The 13,230-nt window shown below is 40.8% G+C and overlaps 1 long non-coding RNA gene across 1 annotated transcript in view; it reads left to right on the forward strand.

Annotated features, from left to right (window-relative positions):
* The window catches only part of LOC122333285, a 54,135-nt gene extending 46,234 nt beyond the window's left edge, over positions 1-7,901 (forward strand). The window contains exon 4 of the long non-coding RNA XR_006248614.1: positions 7,859-7,901. This is a non-coding gene — a long non-coding RNA (uncharacterized LOC122333285). The remainder of the gene's footprint in view (positions 1-7,858) is intronic.
* Positions 7,902-13,230: the final 5,329 nt, after the last annotated feature.

Genomic DNA, 13,230 nt, shown 5'->3' on the forward strand with positions numbered 1-13,230 from the left:
AGGAAAACACACTCTTACCTTTGTCTGTCATATGCCTTATTCTCTTTATTTATATCACAAATCACAGTCAAATGATCCCGTTACAGAGTATAATTATCTCAGATTGTGCTTAAATATTATTACTCCAAACACATTGGTGCAATCTGTTTAACATATTTTTACATGTTACTGCCAGGCTCCTATTAATCTTGGTGCAAGGCGAACACGCTTACAAAAAGTGGATCGGGAATACTTGTACAATATGTATTGATGTTTTAATCAGCTGTGGTAAAATTAATTTTCCGTGATTGCTCACATTTAAATCTGCATGTACTTAGTGCAAGTTATTTATTTTTATAAATTCTGTTTTATTAAAATAGACCTTACGGGCCTTTATCTGCAAACATGCCGTGGATTCTGCTGTGAGAATCTGTGTGTAGTTTGTTTTTTTTTATCTGGAGAGTTGAGAATGCCGTGAATAGCCAGTGTCACAGATCATAATTCTTCCCAACACAACTGACTTGAAGGTACACGATAGCAGGCTTAGTGAAAGAGTGTGATGATGATCAAACGCTTCTCGCTCCTTATTAAATAGTTTGTCTGTCTGATAACACTGCTCTGTGACAGACACAACTCCATTAACACACATACTGCGTCCACAGCGCATTCCTCTACCTGCCCATGTGAGAGAGATGGAGAGATGGAGAGAGAGAGAGAGAGAGAGAAATAGAGGGAGAGAGAGAGAGACAGAGAGAGAGAGAGAGAGAGAGAGAGACAGAGAGAGAGAGAGAGAGAGAGACAGAGAGAGGAGAGAGAGAGAGAGACAGAGAGAGAGAGAGACAGGAGAGAGAGAGAGACAGAGAGAGAGACAGAGAGACAGAGAGAGAGGAGAGACAGAGAGAGAGAGAGACAGAGAGAGAGAGACATGAGAGAGAGAGAAATAGAGGAGAGAGAGACAGAGAGAGAGAGACAGAGAGAGAGAGAGAGACAGAGAGAGAGAGACAGAGAGAGACAGAGAGAGAGAGAGAGATAGAGAGAGAGAGAGAGAGAGAGAGAGAGAGAGAGAGAGAGACAGAGAGAGAGAGAGAGAGAGAGAGAGAGAGACAGAGAGAGAGAGAGAGAGAGAGAGAGAGAGAGAGAGACAGAGAGAGAGAGAGAGAGAGAGAGAGAGAGAGAGAGACAGAGAGAGAGAGAGAGAGAGATAGGAGGGAGAGAGAGAGATAGAGGAGCAGGTGGAAGGAGGCTGAGTGTCTTTGTGTCTGTCTGCTGTAGGAGAGCATTTTGGGTGGGGAGGGCAGAGAGGCGTTACCCTGGAAGAGACCTGGAGTATTCCAACAGAGAAGATCAACTGCATTAACAGACCTTATTACACGGTTCTCTGGGATACTCGATTGTGATTGGTCAACGGCGGCACTGCATTTTTAATCGCTTAAATCGTGATCAAGTGATTTCCATCATAACTCTTTCGAGAGTTTGAAAATAAATCAATTCATAAATAATTTAAAGATTTGCTCGCCACTCCACTCTTTTTTGAAACTTTATCATTTCCATCTTCAGACGCAGTTTTCTAAATCAAAATGTTTCTAATAAATGTTTAATCCCACTAACATTTCATAACAAGCTCGCCTTTTCTTTATATATTCTCTGAACATTTAAAAGCTATAGTTTTGTTTTATAAAGAAAAAATGTTGCAAGCTACTAAATATGTTACCAGTAAAAATTAGATCTAATAACCTTTTGTTAATATTCATATCATTTCTTTACGCTCGTATGGAATGTTATATCTGAATGCGAAACATAAAAAAAGTTTAAGTTCCAGCTAAAATGTATCAGAAATAAACATCCTGTAATCTGCACGCCATTTAATCTTGGTTAATGTTTTGAGAATATCGTTAAGGACTCAAGGAAGTTACTGGAGAACTTTGTTCCAGTGAAAACTTTCCTTTTATCTGTGATGTCTCTCTGCTGGGATTATAATGGAATCAATAGCTTCTGGGCGTTAGTTTCTCCCAAAGTTTAAGAAGTTTTTTAAAAGGACATCTGACTGCAGTTTATTTACTTTAAATCACGCCTCTGAAAGCGCTGTTCGTGGCATCTCAGCCATGACGCGGATTTCTTGCCGTGATCAGAAGTCTAGAAGTGTGTTTTTCAAACAGCAGTGAAAGCGCTCCTGTGTCTGTGTGTGTGTACTTGAATGAACGTTAGAGCTGGAGATCAGCTGGCAGTCAAATACGCACTAAAGCGATCACAGTTGAGGATTCTTTGGAGTTGCATCAATATTTGATATAAACCTATTAAAAAGAGTCGAGGAGCATTTCCACGTTCCTCATCCTGTTCATTCACGAAACGCCCCATCTGAACATATTTAGGTGGAAGACAGCAAATAAATTTTGTGAGCAGGTGTCGTTTGTTCCTCTTTATATTTATACACGCTTATGGGAAAATATAAAGCGCGAGAGTAAAGTGAAGCGTGCTGAACGCTCGCCTCATTCACCGCCAAACGCATCACAGATAAAAGGCCCTTTCAGACGAGAAAATAAGAAATTCAGCGCCTTTTGTGCGTAGAGAAGTGGCGTGTGCCGGGCTAGCAGAAAGCGCTTATCCCGCTTAAAGGTTTTGTGTGTATTTGGTTATTACGGTAATTACGGTCACTAACTGACAGCCAGCCAAATGATGCGAGAGCTTAACGGGCTACCTGCTGCAACACTACTGTCGAACATCGCTGAGAGATTTGGCATATTAATTAACCTCCATATTAACTCTAATTATTCTGGGAAATTATCAATAAATAAATTTTCTAATTTTAACCTTTCTTTGTTTGACGGATGAGAGCCGGAGATACTTCTGTTACTCCCGCTCACTGCACCGACACCCTGCCTCCTCTCGCTTCTCCTTCGAGACACCTGACCTGTTTTTTCTCTTTAGACCAGGAGTTCAGATTTAGGCTTGCTCCTGACAAATGTGTACATCCGTCCCAACCGCAGACGTGATACTTTTTGAAAATGTCGTGGTGTGAATGTGCAACATTTATTGATTGATTTTATGTAAAGAATGACTTTACGATCATCTGGATAATGGATTGACGGTCGCTTAGCTCTTTCGCAACGACGCTCTTCAAAAGCAGCTTATTTAAAGAATTACTGAGTTTATACGTTTATAAACACTTTAGAACATGCAACACTTATTTACTTCTATGATTTTCTCTCAATAAATTAATTTGCTTTTATTAATAGTAAGTAATGTTGAGTTTAGGTATTGGGTGGATTATGATGAATAAGGTCAAACGGAATAAAGCATTAATATGTGCTTGATATCTGCTAATAATATACTTCAATAAATGGCTAACGTTCTAGTAATATGCATGCTATTAAACAACTTTGTCAAGAGACCAACACCACATTGTTTCCATAAAAGCTTATTAATGTTTATAATGCATCTTCATGCCTGTTGCATTTATTTGTGATTAGAGCTGACAAATAAGGTAGACCAAAAAGAGGCGAACAAAGAAGCAGTTCAGTATTGGTTGTATAGTGTATCTGCGTACGAGATCGGATGCATGCATCCAGCTCTATATAAACAGCTGGGGGAAGATATATTATGCAAACTGGAATCGGGTGCACGCTTTTAAATTTCTTTAATGTAAAGAAAATCGTGATTCGTGATCACACTTTTCAGTGCAGCTCACCACAAAAAGCGCTCGACATAGAAAACAAAGGCACGAAGCATGCATGTTATTTTTTGAGATGCATCGATGCTAGCCTTGGTCAGTTTTGGCTGAATCTCTCTCTCACGCTTGGCTCGGGTTTTCTGTATTAGTTGTTCTGTGCACACAGATTTTATTGCGTCATTCATCCCGGTGGGCGAGAGATCTTTTGTGCATGTTTCTGGTTGCCTGCGGACGGAGGGGGCGCGACTCCGAGCAGCAGCAGATGGTGGAAGCGCGCGTGCCGGGTCGTCCGAGCCAGCGGCGAACCTTTCCAGCCTGTTGCTCCGCCCCAATATAAATGGGACTTTAATTCACCCAGAGTCCGCTACTGTGGCCGCCACGGCAGAAATTATTGAACATATCCACCCTCTCGAAACACACCCGCCGGGCCGCCCTGGATCCACAGACACAGGAGTTGTTTTACACGCTGAGTTTCTCCATTCACTGGCCTCTCAAAGCTGCTTCACTTCTTTCACTCGTCTTTTGTCTGCCTCGGCTGCTGCCCTCTGTCCCTTTCTCTTCACCACACCACCCCCTTTTGCCTTTTCGCCCCTTTCTTTCTTTTCTCTACTCTTTATTTTTTTCTTGAGGCGCTTGCACGGCTTCCCCAAATCCCCATATCAATCTGGAAGAGCTTCATATGAAAGCGGTTCATGGACACACAAGCAATAAATACATAAATAAAAAGGTTGTCGTTTTGATAAACACTAGTCACAAATCGTGCTTTTTCTCGGAGAAAAGACTTTTTTCTTATAAATTAGATCTGCTGCTCTATAAATTATTTATATCTATGGTCTTATGTGACACGCTTTTGCACTGATTTTTTTTTCTTTACTTAGAAAATGCTAGGTGAAGAAGAGAGACAAAGTTGAGATGCACAGCTGAGATCTCGTCTAAGCCATGAAAGAGCAAATCGCTGGAGTTAAATAAAATTGTTCCTGCACGTAAACAGACATTTTTAAAAAGTGTTTTTTGACAGTGCTAGTTAGGTTTTGACTAGGTTAAAAATCACTAAAAATACACTTATAAGGATGAGTTGGGGGAGTTTAAAATGAGTTTAAATAAAAGGAGTAAGATTGCCTCCATTATATGCATTCACTAAAGAGCAGTACATTTGTTACAGCATTTATTCATAGTTGTTGACATTAAATAAATGCATGACTGCTCGGTCCAATAATTCAGTCAAGAAGATAATATGACTTAATTAACATGCTTTAAGAGTATTATATATTGTTAGTTCACGTCAACGGACGATTTAACTAATGTTAACAAACTGGAACTCATGTAAAGTGTAACCCAAGTATTTTTACATACATTATTATTATCTTTATTTCTCGATCTGTTAAATCTGGCGAAAGGGAGATAGGAGTGTTGAGATCTGTTGAGCTGAAGGTGTTCAGGTGATCTGGTATGTGTGAGGCGGCATGCGGAGGGTCGGGTTATCTTCAGCACGGTTCACGCCTCCTCCCATTAGCCCTGACGACTCGAGCGCAGCGCGTAGGTTTACCTGAGGGGGTCTGTCACCTCCACACACACACACACACACACACACGCAGCTGGGCCAGGGCCAGGCTGGTCTCGCCTCTAGCTGCCTGATCGCTGAGAGGCCCTCCCGTCGGGCCTGCAGCCGCAGCGGAGAGAGCCAGCCTGAGCACTAAACTCGTGTGGATTACTGCGTTCAGTGAGGAAAGTGAAGAAGGACACTTGTCGACTTCTGCCTGTGTTTCTGGCTCTGCTTTGAGGCCTTTTGCAGATACATTGGATTTTAAACTGATTTGCTGATGATGAAGACTGGAGTTCTTTCTTAGGGACAGCATTTGTGTTTTTTGATGAGCACGGTTTCAGACATTTTTCAACAGGAAGTTGAGGTGAGGATATCGCAGCTCTTTTATAAAGTGTAATATGTTACATAATGTGTGTTATTTCAGTTTTATAATATTTGAAAAAAGATTTACGCTTGGAATATTTTTCTTTAGTCTGTTTGTATGCAATTTTATCGTTTAGCTATTTAGTTAAGTAGTTTAACTAAGTGAAAAGAGAATGTTTTTCAGTTTTTTTATTGCCAGGCAACGACAACGCAAATAATCACATCCAAATAAAAGGTTGTGTGTGCTCTGTGCTTGATATAGAGTGAATATGTTTGAGAAAAATGTGTTGTGTTTATATTTTTAAATATAGTTAGTTATATATTATATGAATATAAATACATAAATATGTGTGCTTATAATAAATATACAGTACACAAATTAAATAACCAAAATTGATTTTTATTGAATGTTAGTTAGTCTGAATTCATGAACGTAGTTCTTTGAACAAAAAAATGGGTTTCCATAATACTTTCGACACAGTTATTTTGTCAGACGACTTTAAACGCGCTTTTTTTGTCAGCAGTTATAGAGTGAGGATAGCTATTAGATTTTCAGCTTTTTCTGAGCTCCTTCGCTTGTCATCTAAGTGTGTTTGCGGAGAAGCGCCATCGGAATCAATACCATCTCGCAATTTGGCCTCAGTGACATCAGCCGCAGAAATGACAGGCTCGTCTGCGTGTGGTGTTGCCTCCAACATTAACAAAGATCAGCAATTAGGAATGTCATTTTAATTATCTGTGGCATCGAGTGAGAGATGTTCTTTTATTTGTTTGAAATCAAAGCAGAGGAGAGGTAGCATCGGGCGCCAGAATGCAGCCATAACGCTTTTTGTTCTCGGACACTGCAGAAGATGCCGACGAATAGAGAGAGTGTCATCAGAGGAGAACTTAGCCGCAAGTAAACATTATCGCCAGGTTCATGCTGAAACACAAAAGACTGATTAGAGATATGTGAGGAATCACTGTAATGGCTGCCGTGACATTAGCAGGTTGGAATTATTGTGCCGCATAATAATATCGGGCGTGATAGCTGTCTGTCACAAACAATGCTCCGCCCGAGTTTTTACTCCATCTGAAGTTCCACCCAACCCATCATTATTTATCGGTCTTCCATAGCTGTACAAAGTTGATGGATTTTGTTTTAATCTCTCTCAAGATACTTCTACTTTGTGGAAGCGCTTGTCTCTCTCTTTCTGTCTCTCTCCTTCTGTCTCTCTTAGCCGGTTTGGCTAACCTGTTCAGGAACACTAAGCTTTCAGAACCTCTTTTTAATGTCCAGATGTCTTTTGTGCCATCACATCAAGTCTCTTCCGGCTGCATTTACTTGAGGTAAAAAGAGTACACCGTAAAATGCTATTTAAAACGTCAAATGGTTGTTGAGTGAATATGTTTTAAAAATAATTATTGGGCTGCTGCTCTGATATGATTTGCATTATTAATATAATATTAGTCACACGGCCTAATATTTTGTGGAAAACTGATAATGATTTTTGGGATACACAGAGGATAGAAAGTTCAAAAGAACAGCATGTGCTTTAAATATAAATCCATCAGAACATCACACATGTCTTTACTGTCACTTTTGATCAGTTCAATGCATCCTTGATGAATAAGGATTAATGGATTTGCGCCGCATGTGGCGAAATGGCCGGTGTGTCATACTTTTGCTCCTAGAACTTTTCTCGCGTCAGATTCCGTGGAAGTCTTCCGCACCGCGGCCGTCCAGAAATATTGGCGTCCGGGTCGCTGGGCGCGGTGAAGGGTGCTTTGAATGTACAAGAAGGTATATCTGGACCACACATCAAGCCTGAATGTCTCACTTATTCTTTTTGGCTTTTCTATTCTTATTTCCTCCTCTTTCGCTGTCTCTCTTTCCCCACAGAGAGCATTACTTTTAGTCTAACTTGTCAAACCTCAGGCTACACCTCTGAAAAGGCTTCTGCTGTCAATAATGTTCAGTCACATACGCACACACATACAATTGTTACTTTAATTTGCACCTGTTGTGCAGTTGTTCGGGAGTGTGTATCAGTGGATTAGCCAAAGATCATGTTAGGAAATAGATATACAATCTTTTTGTCCACAGGGGAATATATAGACTGTGCTTGTGTGTGAGTGTGTGTGCAGGCTACTCGCTACCAAAGCAGCATTATTATACGAATATAATTCAGATGCATGGCCTTCCTTTATTAACTCATCCCAGAGGAGGTTAATACTCATTCGTTGTGTCACGCATATACAAGCTCAAAGGATACCCATAACCTGCGATATTGATCGTCTGTTTGTATATGCTTGTTTTTTGACAGTGTTGGACTTTGAGAACGTTGTAGAAACTGATCAGAGACGGAATAAAGAGGATAGGCTTCTGTGTCGATGATGACGGCTGCCCGCCCTGGACGCGGGTCTCCCTCTCCCCGACCCCCTGGGTCACACGCTGCTGAGGAAGATTGTGATGACAAGATGTGATATGAAGACAGTGGAATAGAGAACGTCATATGAAAACGACGGTTGAGTGCATCAGTCGATGAATCGTGAGTTAATTTAATTTCATTATGACAACATTCTACTTCCATCAAAGACATCACTCTCTTTGCCTTGATGCTCCCCATCTTCACTAAGTCACATCATTTCTCCTAGACATGCGCATCTTCTCTAGAACCACCTTTGATCCCTTAGGACACACCAGTCTTATCTTTAGGCTGAATCCCAATTCTGTTTTATTCCCCTTCCCTTGTCCTTTGAAACAGAGTGTCAGGGCGTAGAGGTGAAAATATTCCCCTGTGAATTAGACATCACACATAACGCCATCATATCGCCTGGCTCCTACAATACACACATGGCCTGCTGGTGTACATTACTACTTAATATTAATATCGCTTTTTTTTATTATTGCGCTGGCTACTGACAAAGAAACTTGTCAAAGCGCTCCCAGTTTAAGTACAGTTTAAATTGCTTCATCACATTTCCTAACTTCATTGTGAGGAGATCTACAGATGTGTCTTAGTTGTTCACTCAAGCAGCCATGTTGCCGCTTGTGAAGTCGTTTATGCTGAGAAAAAATTGGTCCTTTCTATTGATGCATTGATGCCTTCCTCTACCTTACATATTGCTTAAGACACGCACCATCTTTCTCAGACACCCTCCTCTTAGACACCCACCACCCATATGACATGCCCATCTTCTTGACATGCCCTCCTCTCTAGTCATGCATTCCTCTCTTAGACACACTCCTCTTCCTTTAAGACATGCCCGCTTTGTTTGAACACTCCCCCATTTTTTCTCTTAGACATACTTCTCTTCTCCTCTAGACACTCCCTCTCTCTCTCTCTTTCTTTTTTTTTTTAGACAATACCCCTCCTCTCTATTAGATGTTTCAACTTGAAGCAACGCCAGTCATCGACTGGCGACCATCGCCTGTCAAACGATATTGCTGTAATTTGATGTTAAACACCGATCAGTGGCTGTAGTGCCACGCACTCATTTTTATTTTAGACACGGCCGTCTTAAATATCTTCCTCTCTTCTCATAATCGCTCACACCTTCTATTAGGACACACCTCATCTCTGTTCATAGCCACGCCTATTACTTTTCTGACATAAACTCCTTCTTCTGCACACCTCGCTTTAGTCATGCACATCCTCCCTTAGAAACATCCTAGACTCCACCCCTTGTGTATCATAAGCCACGTCTGCACCGCGAACACCCACTTTCATTGACACGCCCCTCTCCTCTGCGGCGTTGTCCCCGATATTTTGCTAGCTCGCTCTCACTTGCAGTGCAACTACAGCCGAACGCTTCACTTTAATTATCGTGATAAGACCTGTTTCGCCTGTACCGCTGAGGCCGCCCGGTTTGCATATGATTGGTATCATGTAATAGCAGAGCCGCCGCGTGTCCGTGTAAAACGCGGCTCCCGCTTCTCCTGCAAGCATCATTGGTATGGAGGCGAAGCCAGAGACGCAGAGAGATAAATACTTAATGAGGAGAGAGGTAATCATTAAGGAGGCCAGGCTGCTGCTCAAGTCATTAAGAATCTAAATGAGTTTTTATTTTATGATAGCCATTTACATGTGTAATAAGAGTCAATGATTTGGTAGGCTGCATGACAGAAACATAGGAGTGTGAGAGCCCATGGAAGCGACTATCTAAATGAGACTTTTCAAATTCATTTCTGCTAATGAACTAGCAAAGTACAGACAGAGAAAGAGGGGGCGTTCGCTAGTCTAAAATTTAATACGCCCAAAAGCCGGGTAGTGACATTAGAATACTTAAGGAAGTCTGATTTTCCTTCAGGAGAGCAGCTGGTTTCATTATTTACAGCGACTCGAGAATCCAAGCATTTTTGTTGTCTTTAGGCCAGGATTTCACACTTCTTTGAACTAAAGACCCCTAAACTGACCCCAACAGCTTGAGATGCTACAGACTTCCACAGAAATGGGAAACGTGGCTACCCACTTTCACAAACCCACATCCACTGCTACATATGAGAGAAAGTACACTCTACGGTGTGGGTTCAATCATCACACAGATTTTAGTTTTTTCTTTTAGTTCTTTTAGTAAAGTTTTAGTAATTTTGTGTCTTTATTTTTGTATTTTTCATTTATTTACTTAGCATTTTTTCCGCCAAAATATTTTCATGGTTTTAGTTTTAGTTGTTTTAGCACTTTCCCAAAAATGAGAAATTCCTGAGCACTACAATGTTTTTGGGTTTTTCAATAATTATTTTGTTTTGATAGCATTTACTTATTTTTATTAAACAATCATGTTTCATTGTAAATCAATTCATATCTAGGTGTTTGCAATTGCTAGTCCTTGTGTGTGTATATACATACACACATACATATGTATATACTATATATATATATATATAAGGAGTAATTAAAACACAAGATTGTAGTTGATTTACAGGGACACTGTATACTAATATGAAGTACAAGATTTTTTAAAGTACTTGATAGCCAGTATATATTTGTTGTTATTATTTTGACATGATGCCACAAATGCTGTTGATAGAGCTTGTTCCATTGTCCGAAACATTCCTTTAATTTGATAAACCCTCTCGGAGCCGATCGTCTGTGATCTCCGCTGTGTTGCACCTACAATGTGTGTGTGTGTGTGATAAACCACGGCCATGTTTCTACGCTGCTGGGTGATGTTCATTAGCCCGGAGGAAGACGCCAAAGTCTCCTCTCTCTTTTTCTTTGTGCACTTCTTCCAAACTTGTGGCACTTCCTTCTGCGCTCAGTTTTTCACAGCCGGAGGTTCACATGGTACCTCAGCACATAGCTCAACCTGAGATAAGCCCAGCACGCCCTCTCGCGCTTTTCGCCTGTTTTCCGGTCATCAGATGTTGGCGCTTGCTGCTCGCCCCTGACTCGCCTCATCTCCGAAGAAGTGCCTTCTACCAGTATGTGACATTATCGCAGCCTTAATCACCTGAGTTCCTCCCCGCCTTGTCTTTCTGTTGTATTTGGGATCCTAGAGAGTCAGGGAGAATTGACAGGAGCTGTACCAGAGACATGAATGTTTTGAGAGTAAACCGAATGGATGGGAGTGAAATCACGATATAAATAGATTTCAACACGAGTCTCCTTCAGAGGCCTGCTTTACTCACTCCACCACCTCAGAACTGATTTATCAGCCTGAGACGAGAGCTCAACTCCCTCGCTCTCCAGACTGAGGAGGACTAGCCTACCTCCTACTGGAATATTTGCCCCTGTCCCCTAAACACCGATAGTAAAAACTGATAGAAACAAGAAGGAGAGAAAAGAAGAGTCCAAACTGGGTTTTTAGTAAAAGCTCTATACAACAGGAAAATAATAATAACAATTCGATATCGTATATCACTAACAATATCTTAGATATTTTTCAATTATTCTTTTTGCATTCGTGCATTTTTTTCAGAATGTTTCAATTTCTTTCGATCTTTCCCAACATTTTATTATTATTATTATTATTTTCCTGTTGTATAGAGCTTTTACTAAAAACCCAGTTTGGACTCTTCTTTTCTCTCCTTCTTGTTTCTATCAGTTTTACTATCGGTGTTTCGGGGGGACAGGGGGCAAATATTCCAGTAGGAGGTGAGCTAGTCCTCCTCAGTCTGGAGAGCCGAGGGAGTTGAGCTCTCGTCTCAGGCTGATAAATCAGTTCTGAGGTGGTGGGTGAGTAAACAGGCCTCTGAAGGAGACTCGTGTTGAATCTATTCCTCGATGATTTCACTCCATCCATTCGGTTTACTCTCAAAACATTCATGTCTCTGAAAACACACGGCTCCCGTCTGAACCTCCTGACTCTCTGAAGGATCCCAAATACAACAGAAAGACAAGAGCGGGGAGGAACTCAGGTGATTTATTTAAAGGCTGCGATAATAATGTCACATACTAGTGAAGGGCATTATGGGAGATGAGAGCGAGTCAAGGACGACAGCAACGCAGCAATCTGACTGACCGAAGAAAACAGACGAGAAAAGCGCGAGGGAGAGCGTGCTGGGCTTATCTCAGGACAGAGCTATGTGCTGAGGTACCAGCGCAGACACTCCGGCACCAAGCGCGAGAAAAAACACAGACGCAGAAGGAAAGTGCCCACAAGTTTGGAAAGAGTGCACAAAAGAGAAAAAAAGAGAGAGAGAGAGAGACTTTGGCGTCTTCCTCCGGAGCTAATGAACGTCACCCCAGCAGCGTAGAAACATGGCCGTGGTTTTATCACACACACACACACACACACACATTATGGAATTGCAACACAGCGGAATCACAGACATTCCGGCTCCGAGAGGGTTTATCAAATTAAAGGAATGTTCCGGGTTCAATAGGAGTTAAGCTCTATCAACAGCATTTGTGGCATCATGTCGAAAATAATAACAACAAATATATCACTGGCTATCAAAGTACACTTTAAAAAATCTTGCTTACTTCATATTAGTATGTAGTGTCCACTGTAAATCAACTACAATCTTGTGTTTGCAATTACTGTCCTTATATATATATATATATAGTATATACATATGTATGTATGTGTGTATGTATATACACACACAAGGACTGTAATTGCAAACACAGGATTGTAGTTGATTTACAATGGGGCATGATTGTTTAATAAAAATAAGTAAAATGCTATCCAAAACAAAATAATAATTAACGAAAAAAAAACCAAAAACATTATGGTACTTTCCAAGGAATTTCTCATTTTTGGGAAAGTGCTAAAACAACTAAAACTAAAACCATGAAAATATTTTTGGCGGAAAAAAATGCTAAGTAAATAAATGAAAAATACAAAAATAAAGACACAAAATTACTAAAACTTTACTAAAGAACTAAAAGAAAAAAAAACTAAAATACCGTAGCAGTGATTGAACCCACACCGTAAGAGTGTACTTTTTCTCTCATATGTAGCAGTGGATGTGGGTTTGTGAAAGTGGGTGGCCACGTTTCCCATTTCTGTGGAAGTCTATGGCATCTCAAACTGTTGGGGTCAGTTTAGGGGTCTTTAGTTCAAAGAAGTGTGAGAAATCCTGGCCTAAAGACAGCCAAAAATGCTTGGATTCTCCGAGTCGCTGTAAATAATGAAGCCGGCTGCTCTCCTGAAGGAAAATCAGACTTCATAGTATTCCTAATGTCACTACCCCGGCTTTTTTGGGCCGTATTAAATTTTTAGACTAGCGAACGCCCCCTCTTTCTCT

This window comes from Puntigrus tetrazona, unplaced genomic scaffold, assembly GCF_018831695.1.
Source record: "Puntigrus tetrazona isolate hp1 unplaced genomic scaffold, ASM1883169v1 S000000233, whole genome shotgun sequence".
Taxonomy (NCBI): domain Eukaryota; kingdom Metazoa; phylum Chordata; class Actinopteri; order Cypriniformes; family Cyprinidae; genus Puntigrus; species Puntigrus tetrazona.